The sequence below is a fragment of the Tupaia chinensis genome, unplaced genomic scaffold (genome assembly GCF_000334495.1).
Source record: "Tupaia chinensis unplaced genomic scaffold, TupChi_1.0 Scaffold000159_1, whole genome shotgun sequence".
NCBI classification, from domain to species: Eukaryota; Metazoa; Chordata; class Mammalia; order Scandentia; family Tupaiidae; genus Tupaia; species Tupaia belangeri.
In genome coordinates this window covers 4739468-4753276 of record NW_006159630.1, presented here as the reverse complement: position 1 = coordinate 4753276, position 13809 = coordinate 4739468, and the positions used below count along the sequence as shown (strand labels likewise).

The window sequence follows — 13809 nt, the reverse complement described above, 5'->3', positions numbered from 1 at the left end:
TTTTTTTTTTTTTTAAGAGAGAGATTTTTGCTATAGGGTACGTGTGCTCACTAGAGAGACAGAGATAGAGATAGAAAGCGAGAAATCACTCCCCCCACCCAAGGGGGGTGGCCACACTGCAATCCCTTCTCTATTCTCCTCTGAGGATGTTGGGCATGCATACCTATGTGCCCACATGTTTTAAGTCTCCAGGTCCAGGACTCGAACCATGGTCGCCTACGTGAGAGTCCAGTGATGTAACCATTACACGATCTGCTGCTCCCCCCAGTGTGATTTACAAACCACCAGCTTTGAGACTCGAACTGTGGTCAACCATGGCTGTCTGAGTCTAGCACCTTAACCACTGTGCCACCTACCGGCCCTGACATTTTGCATTTTTAACGTACTTTTAAAAGAGAACTTGCCCAGGCGATCTGGCTGTACCACCAGGCTCTTAAGCACAGGGAGTGGTCTCTGCGCGGAGCCGACAGCTGCTCCTGCCCGCCGGCTGTCTCCCCTCCCACGCCCTGCCAGTCCCGAGGAGAAGAGAGAGGAAGGTGCGTTGCCAGGCAGCTGCCGGTGTTGGCGCAGCGCCCGTCTGTACATGTACCGTCGTCTCTCCTCTCGCGCTCCTCCGTCCCCTCACCTTTGTGCAAATGAGAAAACTCCCTCCGAAGGCTGGGAGACTTGCCCCAGTCACTCAGCCCGTCGGTGGAGACAGCTGGGAACTTCCAAGCCTTTCTGGATGAGATGGAAGTTGGGTAGCCTGTCAGGGGGTCAGTAGCCCCCGAACAGGGAGTGTCTGGCACAGAGGGACACCAGGTCTGTGGGGTGGGCTGAGGGGGAAGACGATCTGTGCCCCCGAGTCGGAACAGCCGAGGTGATGTGGCAGCTGGTCCTCAGCCTCCGGTTCTGGGAGGCGAACAAGGGGCAGAGCTGCCGGGTGGGTTTGCAGCCAATGCAAACAGGTGTCTTAGCCTCACCACCACAGCACTCTGCTAAAGGGCCAAAGGCTTAGTCGCTCGCCCTCGGAGCGGGTCTGGGGCTGACCAGATCTCCTGATGGGCCGCTGAGGCCGCTGCCAAAGGCTTCACACCTCAGCCCTGAGGCCACAGCTTCCTGTAGCTGGGGGATTTTCTGCCAGGTCCTGAAAACAGGCCCGAGTCGGGGCTCCCCAACCTAGAAGCTTCCTGTGGTTTTCAAAGTGCTTTCAAGGTAACTCCAAAGATCCTCCCGTGGCCCCAGAAAGGGAGGGCGGGAAGTTACATGCCTGCCTCGACTGCCTCATGCTGAGGTCAGGAGCAGGTGGTTTCCCAGCCCCGCAGGTGAGCAGACGAGGTCCATTGGTGATTGCCTTGCCATTCGCCTGCGGGCAAGCTGGTGCCTCTAATGCCCAATGCAGCCGGAGGTCTCTCCAGTTTCTAGGAACGTGCATGGACTCAGACAGTGACACGGGGTGCCCCTGCCCAGCCCACAAGGAGACACTGGCCAGCCCCGGCCCCATCCTCCCACCAGGCCTGACCAGCACCCTGCATCCATCTGGGGCATTCCCACGGCGACCGTAGCCCTCGGCTACTTGGTAGGGGATAGGCAGTGTCGTCTCGGGTGTCGTGAAAGACGCAGCTGGAGCACATCGCATAGACGTGCCTTTGGCCATCGCCCGTCTGTCACGTCTGCCAGCCCGAGTTCCCTATGGCGGTACCTGCATTGGTTCTGCCGACCTCGCTGCTGCGCCGTAGTCACTGCCCAGACGCCAGAGCGTTCTCCTCTCTCCTTGACGGCCACCTGGGTTGTCAGGTTTTTGCCTTTGTGCACGATGCGGTAATGTCCGCTCTTTTGTCCCCGTCACTCAGGAATTTGGATTTTAAAATAATATCCCAAGGCCTGCGGCTTACCCAGTAAGCCCTGCTGCCTGCGAGGCTGGCACTCGGCCTCCACCCTGGGCTGTGTCCAGGGCGGCCGGTGCAGAGCTGCAGCAGAGAGATGACAGCCGGGAGCCCTCGCAGCGTTTCCCAGACTGTTCCTGGAGGGACCATCCCCGGGCATCGGAGTGGCGAAGGAGTTCCCTAGCCACACACGCCGGGGTAGCACTTACAGACCATTCGGATTCAATAGTTTCTGTTTTTTAACTGCACTGGAACTTCACACGTTTAGAATGCTGGGATGTATTTGCACGTATCCAGAAGGGAGACTGAAGAAGGCAGCAATTGCCAATTTTCTTTTATTCTTTTATTTATGGTTGAGCATGTGTATGTATGAGAGAGAGAGAAATAAGGGCCGTCCACATGGTCTGGTCACCCCACAGTCCCCTGTCTCTAGCCCTCTGTCCGATGTCGGGCACTCACACACATGCCCGGTGTGTCTTAGGCTGACCTGGTGGGGGATTTGAACCACAGTGGCCATGCAGGATCTGGCCTCTCTTGAGCAGCGCCTCCCCGAGGTGCCGCAAAGCTCGCCCAACAGTTGCCCGATGTACCGACTGTGGGATCTGCTGGGTGGAGAGCCCAGAGGCCCGGGCTATGCAGCCTGTAGAGGCTTCAAGAAACAGACTGCTCAGCCTGCGTGGTGGGGAGGTGGGGCTCTGCAATGGAGGGGCTCGAGGTGTCGGGAAAGCTTTTCCTCTGCCCCTAAGGTCTTTGGGGGCCTATAAATCAAACCAACAAAAGACAGACTAGCAAGAAAGGAGATAGTTTTTTTTTTGGGGGGGGGAGGATTTTTGCTATAGGGTGAGTGACCTTGCCAGAGAGACAGAAAGTGCTGTCCTTGTCCTCGTCCAACGCAGGGGCCGTGGAAATCCCAGCCAAATCTTGGTAAAGACCCCAAGGGGCCCGTCCTGTCCTGTCTGAGCTCGGGACTCTGTGCTGGGTTTGTGTGGGGAGGAAGGCACGGGACTCAGAGAGGCAGAGGCTTGAGATAGCTGAGGTGCTGTGCTCCCCACCTGCCCCCCCCCCCAGACGTCTCGGGCATGCTCAGCCCTCAAGTTTTATCAGAACCTTGACACGTCGCAGGTGTATGTCTGATAGCAGTCCTAACCAGCAGTTCTCAAGATAAGCCAGGTTGAGGGGGAGGACACCCCTGGAGCTGACTCCAGCTGCCTTCAAGAACCAGACTGCTCAGCCTGCGTGGTGGGGAGGTGGGGCTCTGCAATGGAGGGGCTCGAGGTGTCGGGAAAGCTTTTCCTCTGCCCCTAAGGTCTTTGGGGGCCTATAAATCAAACCAACAAAAGACAGACTAGCAAGAAAGGAGATAGTTTTTTTTTTGGGGGGGATTTTTGCTATAGGGTGAGTGACCTTGCCAGAGAGACAGAAAGTGCTGTCCTTGTCCTCGTCCAACGCAGGGGCCGTGGAAATCCCAGCCAAATCTTGGTAAAGACCCCAAGGGGCCCGTCCTGTCCTGTCTGAGCTCGGGACTCTGTGCTGGGTTTGTGTGGGGAGGAAGGCACGGGACTCAGAGAGGCAGAGGCTTGAGATAGCTGAGGTGCTGTGCTCCCCACCTGCCCCCCCCCAGACGTCTCGGGCATGCTCAGCCCTCAAGTTTTATCAGAACCTTGACACGTCGCAGGTGTATGTCTGATAGCAGTCCTAACCAGCAGTTCTCAAGATAAGCCAGGTTGAGGGGGAGGACACCCCTGGAGCTGACTCCAGCTGCACATTGTGATCCCCTCAACGGTTTTAAAATGCCAGTGTCCCGGGAACACAGCTGGCGTAATGGTTACGTTGCCGAACTCCCACATGGTTGACCGGGGTGTGAGTCCTGGATCTGGCAGCTTCAAACTCATGCTGGGCACATGTACATGTGTGCCCAAAATCCCAAGGAGGATGGAGGAGAGGGGCTGTGGTGTGGCCATCCTCCTGGGGGGTGATTTCTCACTTTCTGTCTCTCTGTCTTTCTCTGTCTCTCTGGAGAGCACATGCGCCCTGTAGCCAAAAAAAACCTCACTTAAAAAAACCAGCAATGTCCCGGGTTAGTGGAGTTAGCTTTGCTGGGGCGGGGCCCAGACATCTGCATTTTTTAGATGCTCCATCTGGGATGGTAAGGAGCCTTCAGGATTGAGAACTGTTGTCTTTCTCAAACCTATTTCCAGAAGTCAAACAAATGCTTCTGCTGACCTGCGCCCACCCCCACCACCCTGAGTCTCCACGCCCGTCTCCTCTAAGTACTGACCCATTCACCGTTGGACTCAAAAGCACCACCCTAGCTGCCCAGTCCTTGTTTAGGCCCTGTGCCATGATGGGACGGGCTGAGAAGGTTCAGACTGTCACACCGAACAGCAGCCTGGAGCCACCCCCTGGTGGTCCTCACCACTGACAGCTCGCCAGGCTGGACAGCCCAGCTGGCAGGTATGGACGTGTCTGTGGCTGGCCCAGGGCCTGAGTGTTTCGTTGCTAGGTGTGTAGGAGATTGGTGTCCTCGGCCAAGAGGCCAAGAGCTTCAGCCCCGGGGCACTGGTTGTCGGAGGGAGGTGATGTGGACTGGGTGTGGGGAACTGGCCAGGCTGAGGGGCAGGGAGGGGTTGGCTGGCGGAATGCCTGGTGCCATGGCCGGTCTACAAGTGGTCATCCTTGTGAATGAATGACAGAGCTGGCTGCAGGTGAAAGGTCACACTTTAAGTTATTGACAAATAACTTTGACAGCATACTGTAGATAAAAGCGTCGCTTTTCAAGAGGAGAACAGGTGTACTGACAGTCCCTGAAGCAGAAGATGCAACCTGGGGGCATCATTGGGGCGAGTGTTTCTTAGAAAGGAGGAAATGGGACCTCCCGAGCTAGGCCTACAAACACAGACCTGCAAACCAAACCCAGGATGCAGTGTGGGGTGCAGGGGAGTGGGCATCGGGGTCAGTTCTCCAGGGGGTGGATGAGGGTGGGCTTCCTAGAGGTGGTGACATTTATCAGAGGGGCTTTAGATGGGCCTTGGGAGACCATGGGGTCTGGCTGAGAGTGTAGGTTCTGAAAAGCGTGGGAACTCAGGCCTGCAGTAAGTAGCAGGGGGCAGGAGAAGGGCCTCGGCAGAGGAGCCATTGAAGGTTTTTTTTGAAAAGACAGTGAGGAGGGTCACCAGGTAGCCCTGGGTGGACAGAGGGACACAGGAAGTGGGCGTGGTAAGGGGCCTCTGCAGCTATTCTGGGCTATGCCACAGGGCCTAGGGTAGCTCCGCAGGGCAGGAAGGGACCCGTTTGAGACACCTCAGGGAAGCAGGCAGTTGGACTTGGGGTGAGGCAGGCAGGGGTGTGCAGGAGCCTGGACCTCAGAAAGGGGTGCCAGAAGGAAGGTGGAGCTGAGGCTGCAGAGGGCGGAGTGGGCCCAGAAGGGGCCACGGCGAGGTCACTCTGGGTGCCAACTGGGGGGCAAGGAGACCCTTCGAGCTGACTGGCCTCCTCTTTAGGGAATTAATAGGGGAAGAACGGACGATGTTCGGGCTGGGAGAGGCCCTCCCGAAGGAGGGAGCCATGTGTACCTGGCAGGGTGCCCTGAGGTCACCTGAGTGGGACTGGGTACTGGCGGTAGGACGGTTTGAAGAGCTCAGTTCTAGTGAGCTGGGCAGAAGCCAGGGGCGGGAATTGAGTGGGAGGTGGGCAGATCGAAGCCGCGGTGCAGACCAACTTTGAGAGGCTGGCTCATTCAGAGAGGAAGAGGGTCACAGTTGGAGGGGTAGCCAGTCAAGGTGGAGCTGGCTTTTTCTTGAGCTCAGCCTGGACATTCTTCCAGGCCAAGTGGTAGGACCTGGGTGAGAAAGAAAGATGTCGACTGATCGTGCCCCACCAGCCGGTGGGTGAGCAGCTGCTCCCACACGTGCTGAGGCGTGGGCTTCGCTTGGGGGGCGGCCCTATGGATGGCAGGGTGCTCCCGGCACCTCCTGGAGGTGGACCCACACGAGGCTGCAAATGCCCGTCCTTGTTAGACCGCCCTGGCCTCCCCTCTTCCCCACGCAGGAGCCGGCCTCCCGGCTGCAGAGCAGAAGGAAGGACGTCTTGGCATTTGTCAAGAAGCATCTGCCGCTTCCTGTGGGGGTGTTGCCTGGGCGGACCGGAACGCAATCGGCAGGAAGGCTGGTCTTGGTGCTCACAACCTGGCTGCCAGGTGGCCCGGGAGCGGGCAGGACGGTGTGGGGGCAGGGCGGGGCCGATGCGGTGGAAGCCACTTCCCTTCTGCTGATGCTGCGTGCTGCAGGGTGCTGGGCCGTGGGCGTCCTTGCACTTCCTGCAGGTTGGCCCAGTGCTGTCCCCCCACCCCGTCAGCTCCGTTGACAGTGGGAGCCAGAGGAGAACCCGCTGTAGGACAAGTGGCCAGTGCTGCTGCCTTCCTTGGGACCTGTGTGCCGAGAGGGTCACTGGGAAGGACACTGGCCGCCGCTGTGGGCAGGTGGGCGAGTGGCAAGGATACCCGTTGGCCCTCTCTCCACTGCTGTACATCTGTGCCCAGCAAAGGGGGACTTCCGTAGCTTCGGGACGTGTCTTCGTCTTGGTGGGTGTGGGTCAGCTCAGAGTGTCCTGAGAGCAGCTGCCTTGGAAAAGCTGACATCGATGCTGCTGGGGGTGGAAGGGCCACGCCGGCGCTCCTAGGTTGTACACCCACGGGTGAGTGCACCTTCCCGCCCGGCGTTCGTTTTCTTCATCCACACAAGGAAACTCCTAGCTTCTAGCTGAGTAGGAACGGAGGGTGAGTTAGTCCCCCACCACTGTGACACGCAGTGCTTGGAAATGCAGGAACTGTTGTCTTCTCTTCTGAAGGTCAAGAGTCTCAGTCAGACCCAGGGACCAGCGTGCAGGGCTGGCTTCCTTCTCGAAGCTCCAGGGAGAATGCATCCCGGCCCCGTCCAGCCTCTGGTCTGGCCTGTGGCTGCATCAGTTGTTCCATTGGCTCATGGCCTTCCCCATATGCCCGTCTCCCTCTGCCTTCCCTTATTTCCCTTTCTGTGGACTGCCTGGCCTTACTGGTTGCAATGGGAAGTGGAGTGGAACAGGAACGGGGGCTGGCATGAGCGCACCCACTGCTGTGGCCACGTCTGCCACTCAGCCGCCCCGGTGCAGGCCGCCCCCTCTTGGCGGGACACCTGGATTACGTGCAGGGCCGACCTGGACACCCTTCCTTTTAGTCTTTGTTCACAGCTGCAGTCTCTCCTGTCACGAGAGGTGACATTCTTGGGCTTGGGGAGAGGTGTTATTTAACTTCTTGAAGCACTCATGGTTTTCCTTGGGGCCCTTTCAGTTTTTTTATTTTCCCCCTTCCCATAGATTGCTCGCATTTGTTGGAGAGAGGCAGAGGAGGAAAATGAGACTCACCGTGGGGGCAGGGCACACTGCAGTCCCCTCTCCTCTGTCTGTGGACTGCCTGGCCTTACTGGTTGCAATGGGAAGTGGAGTGGAACAGGAACGGGGGCTGGCATGAGCGCACCCACTGCTGTGGCCACGTCTGCCACTCAGCCGCCCCGGTGCAGGCCGCCCCCTCTTGGCGGGACACCTGGATTACGTGCAGGGCCGACCTGGACACCCTTCCTTTTAGTCTTTGTTCACAGCTGCAGTCTCTCCTGTCACGAGAGGTGACATTCTTGGGCTTGGGGAGAGGTGTTATTTAACTTCTTGAAGCACTCATGGTTTTCCTTGGGGCCCTTTCAGTTTTTTTATTTTCCCCCTTCCCATAGATTGCTCGCATTTGTTGGAGAGAGGCAGAGGAGGAAAATGAGACTCACCGTGGGGGCAGGGCACGCTGCAGTCCCCTCTCCTCTGTTCTCCTCTTGGGACTTGGGGCATGCACACGCACGCTGTGTGATTTTCAAGTAGCCGGGTCCAGGTCCTGTGCTGTGGTTGGCCTTGGGGGAGTCTAGCGCCTTAATCCCATGCCACCTGGTGGCCCCTAGAGGGCTCTTTTGGTTTTAAGGTAGAAAACTGGCTCAAGGGGAAAAAATGACACACTACATTCTTTTTTCTGTAAACATGTATTTTTATAGTGGCGAGACCCACAGAAGACGTGCATCAGTAACATTCTGTTGCATTCTTAATGTTGTCAGCAGCACCGCTATCGCCATCTCGTGCCAGAACTTTCCCATCGCCCCGCATGGAAACCCCACGGTCGCCCCCATAGCTCTTGGCAGCCGTCGGTCTGTGTTCTGTCTCTGTAAATGCCTTTTTGATGAGTGCAATTCTCTGTGACTTTAAAATAAACGAACACGAGCATGATGCACAAGCCATTGGACAGACATCCCTGCCAGGCAGCCGGCACGTGGAGTACCTAGGCCTGCATCCAGAAGAGCCAGAGTTGAATAGGTGGAGTGTCGCCACGCCCTGGCCTCGGTCCTCCTTCCTGCGCGCTCTGCCCTACGGCGTGCTCGCTCCCCCTCCCTCTGCACATGGCCCCAGATAGCTTCCCAGCCATCCCCCCACCCCTGCCTGACCCCAGGCTTCAGTGCCCTCTGCCGAGAAGAGCTCCTGGCTTTACTCTCCCAGGGGAGACCCTGGCAGCCCCCAGGCCACCCCTTTGACCAGGCCCCACAAGTCTGTGGCCAGCTGCCGTTGAGATGGGGATTCATCCCGGCCTGGCAGCAGCACTTGGGAGCCAGGATAGGACGGGGACACCAGGGGAAGCGAAGCGTGTCAACCCAGGTCGACACGCGCAGCAGTTGAGGTCTCTGCGAGTCTGACTGCTTAGTCTGGCAAGTTCGTTTCTTAGGTGAAGCCCTTCTTTGTCTCTTAGTGAAATCTGAGAGAAATGGCCCCAAGGCGTCCCTAGGAAGGGGCACTAATGGGGACCAGTGGCCTCAGCAGTGTAGCAGTAGGTGCTGTAACTTCCTGTCCACACCTAAATGTGGTGTGTAGACGCGGTGCTAGGAATGACCCGGGGCTCAAGTGCTCCGGTCTGAGTTGCGGCTCCCAGCGACCTGGTGTAACCCTGGGGTGAAAGGGAGACCGCCTGGAGCCGCGCCGCCCTGGAGCTGCGCCGCCCTGCACTGTGGCCACGGGCCACTGCGGCTCTTGAACACTTGAAGTATGGCTGGCCCGACTGGAGCGGTGCCGCCGTGTGAGATACGTGCTGGACTTCAGGGTCTGTGAGTGGAAAGAGAGCAGAATGTGGGATACCCAGGCTTTGCGAGGTGGTCGGTAGCATACCAAACTGTAGTGCTGGGACCCCCACGGGAACCGCGATTCAAATCCCCAACTCGGTCAGCCTGAAACGTTCCAGACACCCACGTGAATGCTTCGGGTCCTGGCGGGCTGGACTGGGGAGGGGGATCCAGTGAGACCAGACCCCTGGAGGGCGCTCCTCTCTCACAGGTGCTCGGACACATGCTCTATCATGAATAAAGACACAATTTTTAATAAAGAATGTAAGAGATCTTCACTTGAATATTGATTACTTGTTTTATTTACATTCTTTTTTGGCCAGAGAGTATGTGTGCTCACGAGAGCGAGGGAGAGAAAGCACCTGCCAACGGGCGTGGTCACACCCAACTCCTTTCCTGCCATCTCTGCATTCTGCCCAGGTTCTGGGCACATGTGCATGCATGCCTTGCAGTTTCTGACGCCACGGAGTGGGATTTGAACCATGTCAGCCATGTGGGCTCGGGCTCCTCATGATTTATTATAGTTGCGTCCACTACCAAAGTTAGTGTCACCTGTTTCTCTTTGCAATGTGGCTACTAGAAAGTGGAAGACTGTGCCCGTGGCCTGCCCCGTGGCTTGTACCTGTGGCGGGCGCACATTCTGTCGCTGTTGGAGAGTCGGAGGGCTCTCCCGAAAGCAGAGGGCGTGTGGGGCGTGCCAGAAGTGTGAGGACGGATGCTCTGTGCCGAAGGGCAGGGAGCAGGCAGTTTGTCAGAGAAGGCTGCTGCAGGCCCAGGGAGCTGGGGGGACAGCTAGGCCAGAGAAGGAAGTCAGGGTGGGCACAGGGGTTGGGGAGACCGCTGCCCACAGGGACGGAGGAGGCCAGTGGGACAGTGTCAGCATGAAGGTTGTGTCTCCGAGGCTGGGGCTGACGCTGACACCTGGCAGACAGGAGTCCCTCCTGACATCTTCGTTGCCAGCTCCCGGGGTTTCCCTTCAGGGCCTAGAGACCAGAACCCAGTGTCCAGGAGGTCATCGTGGTGGGAAGAGAAGTGGCGTTCTGGGGCGGCCGCTCCTGGCCCTGATGTGCACTGTGGTCTCAATTCTGAGGGGAGTTGGAGCTCGTCTGACAGGGGGAAGGTCCAGTTCTATGGCCGTCCAGGGCCAAGGCGCCTCTGAGTCCGCAGCCCGTGTGCCGAGGGCCTCTGATCCCAGGGCAGCGGCTCCTCAAGGCCATTTGGTGTGGGGATAGGAATGTGTGGGGACAGCAGCCCCCTGAAACAGCACGACAGACTGGGAGAGCCAGAGGGAGTGGGGAGCCGTGGGAGCTAGGGGGGGGGGGGGCCGTGGGAGCTAAAATGGCAAGGGGCTGCCACAGGAGAGAAGCCCAGAGAGTGGGCCGACTCAACTCTGCCTACGGCCTGTGGCCAGCAGGGGGCACGCCCTCCACCACCAGCCACGTGGGAATGGGGGAGGAGGAGCCCTCAGAGCCCAGTGGGCCTGTGACCAGGGTTCTCCCCCAGGAGACAGAGTATGGACAGGTAGGCGTGGCTTTGAGAAATCAGTCACTGTCCCTAAGATGCCTTCCCAGGACTCCTTTCTTTTTTTTTCTTTTTGGAGAGGTTTTTGTTGTTGTTGTTGCTGTTGTTTTTTATTTTTTATTTTTTTGCTATAGGGCACGTGCGCTTGCTAGAGAGACAGAGAGACAGAAAGTGAGAAATCACCCCCTAGGGGGGATGGCCATGCTGTAATCCCTTCTCCTCCATTCTCCTCTTGGGAATGCATGCACACCGGTGTGAGTTTAAGCCACCAGGTCTGGGACTCGAAACGTGGTGCACTACATGGGAGTCCAGCAACATAGTCATTACGCCAACAGCTGGTCTCCCAGGGCTCCTTTCCACTTGAATTAATCACTCCCTGCCCCAAGCAGACTCCCAAAGCAGCCCCAGGAGCCAGCCCTCCGGAACTCTCCCAGCGGAGTCAGCTGACTGTGCTGGCCAGGCCTGAGTGACTCACTCCGGGTCAGAGGCCGCGGGCCATGGCACCGGGATGGGTCTGACAATCCCAGCTTCTAGGCCCAGCCCCAGTAGGGTCAGCTCCCTCCTCTGCCCCCAAGCCCGCCCTGGGGCCCAGGACATCACAGGAGTCTGCAGGAGGGGGGAGCAAGAGAGCCAAGACCACCTGCCCAGCCCCCCCCTCCGGGGGCTGGAGAAGCTGGAGCCCCTCCATAGGGAGGTACAGGGACAGAGCTGAGTGCGCTGGTCACCCCTCCCCCAGCCCTGCCTCTTCCTCTCTGCTCCTTCCTTCCGTGGTGGTGGGGGCAGCTTCTGCAGCCACCACCATGCTAGGGTAGGTGGGGGCAGGGGCAGGCCCCGCTGTGTCTGGGCCTCCGCTGTGCTCCGTCCTCTGCTGCTGCCAGAGTCCATGCAGCCGGAATCCGGCCCAGCTGCCCAGAGCCTGGATGTGGGCTGTTGTGGCCCAGCGGGGAGTGGGAGGTGGGGGGACCGAGTGACTTGGAAGCCCCCCACCCCAGCGCCTCAGAAGCGGGTATCACGGGGCAGCGGGGTGCCTGGGGGAGGGCGCCAGAGGCAGCCTCACCTCCTGCACTCTGATCCTGGCAGGGAGGCTGGGTGGGGGCTCCTTGCGGGCACACGGGCTAGTGCAGGGGCCGGCCCATGGTAGCCTGGCTGGAGACTGGGCGGCCTCTAGACTTCCCTGCTCCTAGGGCAGCTCCCTGGGGCTCTTTCCCCAGGGACCACACACCTTCCTTTTGGGGGTGACCCACCCTATGGGTCCTGGGGTCCTGTGGCTGGCTCCTTGGCATCTCACGTACAGAGGACACCCACGTGCCCGGGGCGGCTGCCGGGCAGTCGCGGTCCCTCCCTACCTCTGCCCTGCGCTCTGGGAGGCTCCTTGTTCTGCGGCCACAAAGCCCCTTTGATCCTCTGCTCGGCTCCGAGCCATGTGACCTGGTGGGCGGGCCGCGGCTCTCTGCGTCCAGGCAGCCGACGTTCCTGCTGGGGTGAGTCCTCGCTCCTTTGTTCTTCCAGCCTCGCACCGCTGGCCGGGGCCCTCAGGTGGTGTGGCTGCCCCGCAGCCCCGTGGCTGCAGCAGTGGGGCTGGGAGTCGCTGTGTCCCCGGGTGTGGGCCTAGGGACACAGGACAGCCCCAGGTCCCAGGAAGAGGGGTGGCCGTGGGAGCTCGGTGTCCATGCGGAGACCAGATTTTCGATTGCGGAACAGAAGAAAAGGGCTTTGTGTGGTCACAGCTATCTCTTTGTAAATATTTGGCCAACTAAGCAGTGTTAAGTTCTCCTCCTCCTCTCCGGAGTTTCTTGGAATACGTTTTTCCCTTTCGCAAGGGGCTTCCCTGACTTCCAAGAGGTCCGGGAAGAAACGGGAATTGGCTTCTGCTTTCTCTTAAAATTCCTCGGCACAGATGATCGGACTAAGGCTACCAGGAGGCGCCTACAGTTGGCTGGAGGTCCCGTGCAGCCGTCACTGGGAACGCAGTGACAGAGGTCCCAGGCACCCGCCCGGAGTTGCTGCAGCTCAGCTCGGGATTCCTGGGCTGTGCTGGGAGCTGCCAAGGCACCGAGGGGGTTGCTGAGTGGGGCTGGGCTGGTAGCATTTCGTTTGCTAGAGAGGAGAGTGGGGGTGTCCACCATACGGTCACAACAGTGAGCCTCCATGGCAGCAGTTCCGTAGGAGACCCGCCTTCAAAACTCCAGGTCAACATCAAGCATGGGGGGGGGACTTGAAGGCGGTGCCATTGCTCTGCTCCTAAAATGCCACCACAAGCGTGCCCTGGGGCCTGGCTCAGTCTCCTGTGTGCTTCCTGGCCCCTCTCCTTCTCAGCTGTGAAGTTTGCCAGTGGTGTGAGGCACCTCTGCTCACCAAAGAGAAGTTGACATTCCTTTTCTTGAGAAAAAATGTGCCACCTGGAAGCAGCGGTGAGGTGCTTCTAGCATATCTGTTTCTGGCCACGGGGACAGAACCCGCTGGACCGAGTTAGAACTCGGCTTGGATCCTGTGCGGGAAAACCTGTTAGAGGAGGAGGGCATGAAGGGCCCGTTCCTTACGAGGTGAGCGGCTCCCGTCTTAAACCATCTCTTGCCCTTGAACCTTTGGGTGCCCGTATGTTTACCTAGACTGTCTCTGCGCCAGCTCCCCTGGCCGCCCGAGCTCTTTTGCAGGAAATAGGAGGAAAGGGCATTTGTTCCGCATTGAGGGTGGGACCCTGTGCCAGCCGTCTTGGGAAGGTGGGTTCTTACCTCTCCTTCCCGGACCCTCTGGGCTAAGACGCTGCGTGGAAGGAGGCTCTGGATGTCCCTCTCTGAGTTGTCGTTGACCCCTGGCTCAGCCCTGACCGCCGCAGACCACTTTGGGGGCCACCCTCACCACTCATATCTGCTGGTCTGGGTGTACTTAGCCAGAGCCTCTTCTTTTTCATCATTGGCACAGTGGTGGGGCCAATTCAGCCAGACCTACTATGTGCTGAAGGGGCAGGGCCTTCAGAGGTGGTGGGGGGCACGACTTCTGCCCTGGAGGAGCCCTGCTCTGATGGGAAGGCACCGACAAGAGTCACTGGTGGAAGGCAACCAGTGCTGTTGTCACCCACCATCCCAGGTGAAAGATGGCCCTCTTTGGGGGCCTGTAGGTCACCTTCTGAGCGCAGGACCCCGCTGCCCGGGACTCGAGGACCCTTGGGGCTTGTACTCATCTGGGAACTAGTCTTCTGGTTGACCAAACCCCTCCCCGCTTCCTGTGCCATACCCCCCACTTCCTGTTGT

The 13809-nt window shown here is 58.8% G+C and overlaps 1 protein-coding gene across 7 annotated transcripts in view; it reads left to right on the top strand.

Annotated features, from left to right (window-relative positions):
* The window catches only part of SEPTIN9 (septin 9), a 159464-nt gene that overhangs the window by 106643 nt on the left and 39012 nt on the right, over positions 1-13809 (top strand). The window contains exon 1 of one of the 7 annotated variants that reach the window (XM_006145721.3): positions 11912-12039. The exons of the other annotated variants lie outside the window; for them this stretch is intronic. The gene's annotated coding sequence lies outside the window, so the exon portion shown is untranslated. Of the gene's footprint in view, positions 1-11911; positions 12040-13809 lie in introns of those variants that run through there. 7 annotated transcript variants of the gene reach the window in all.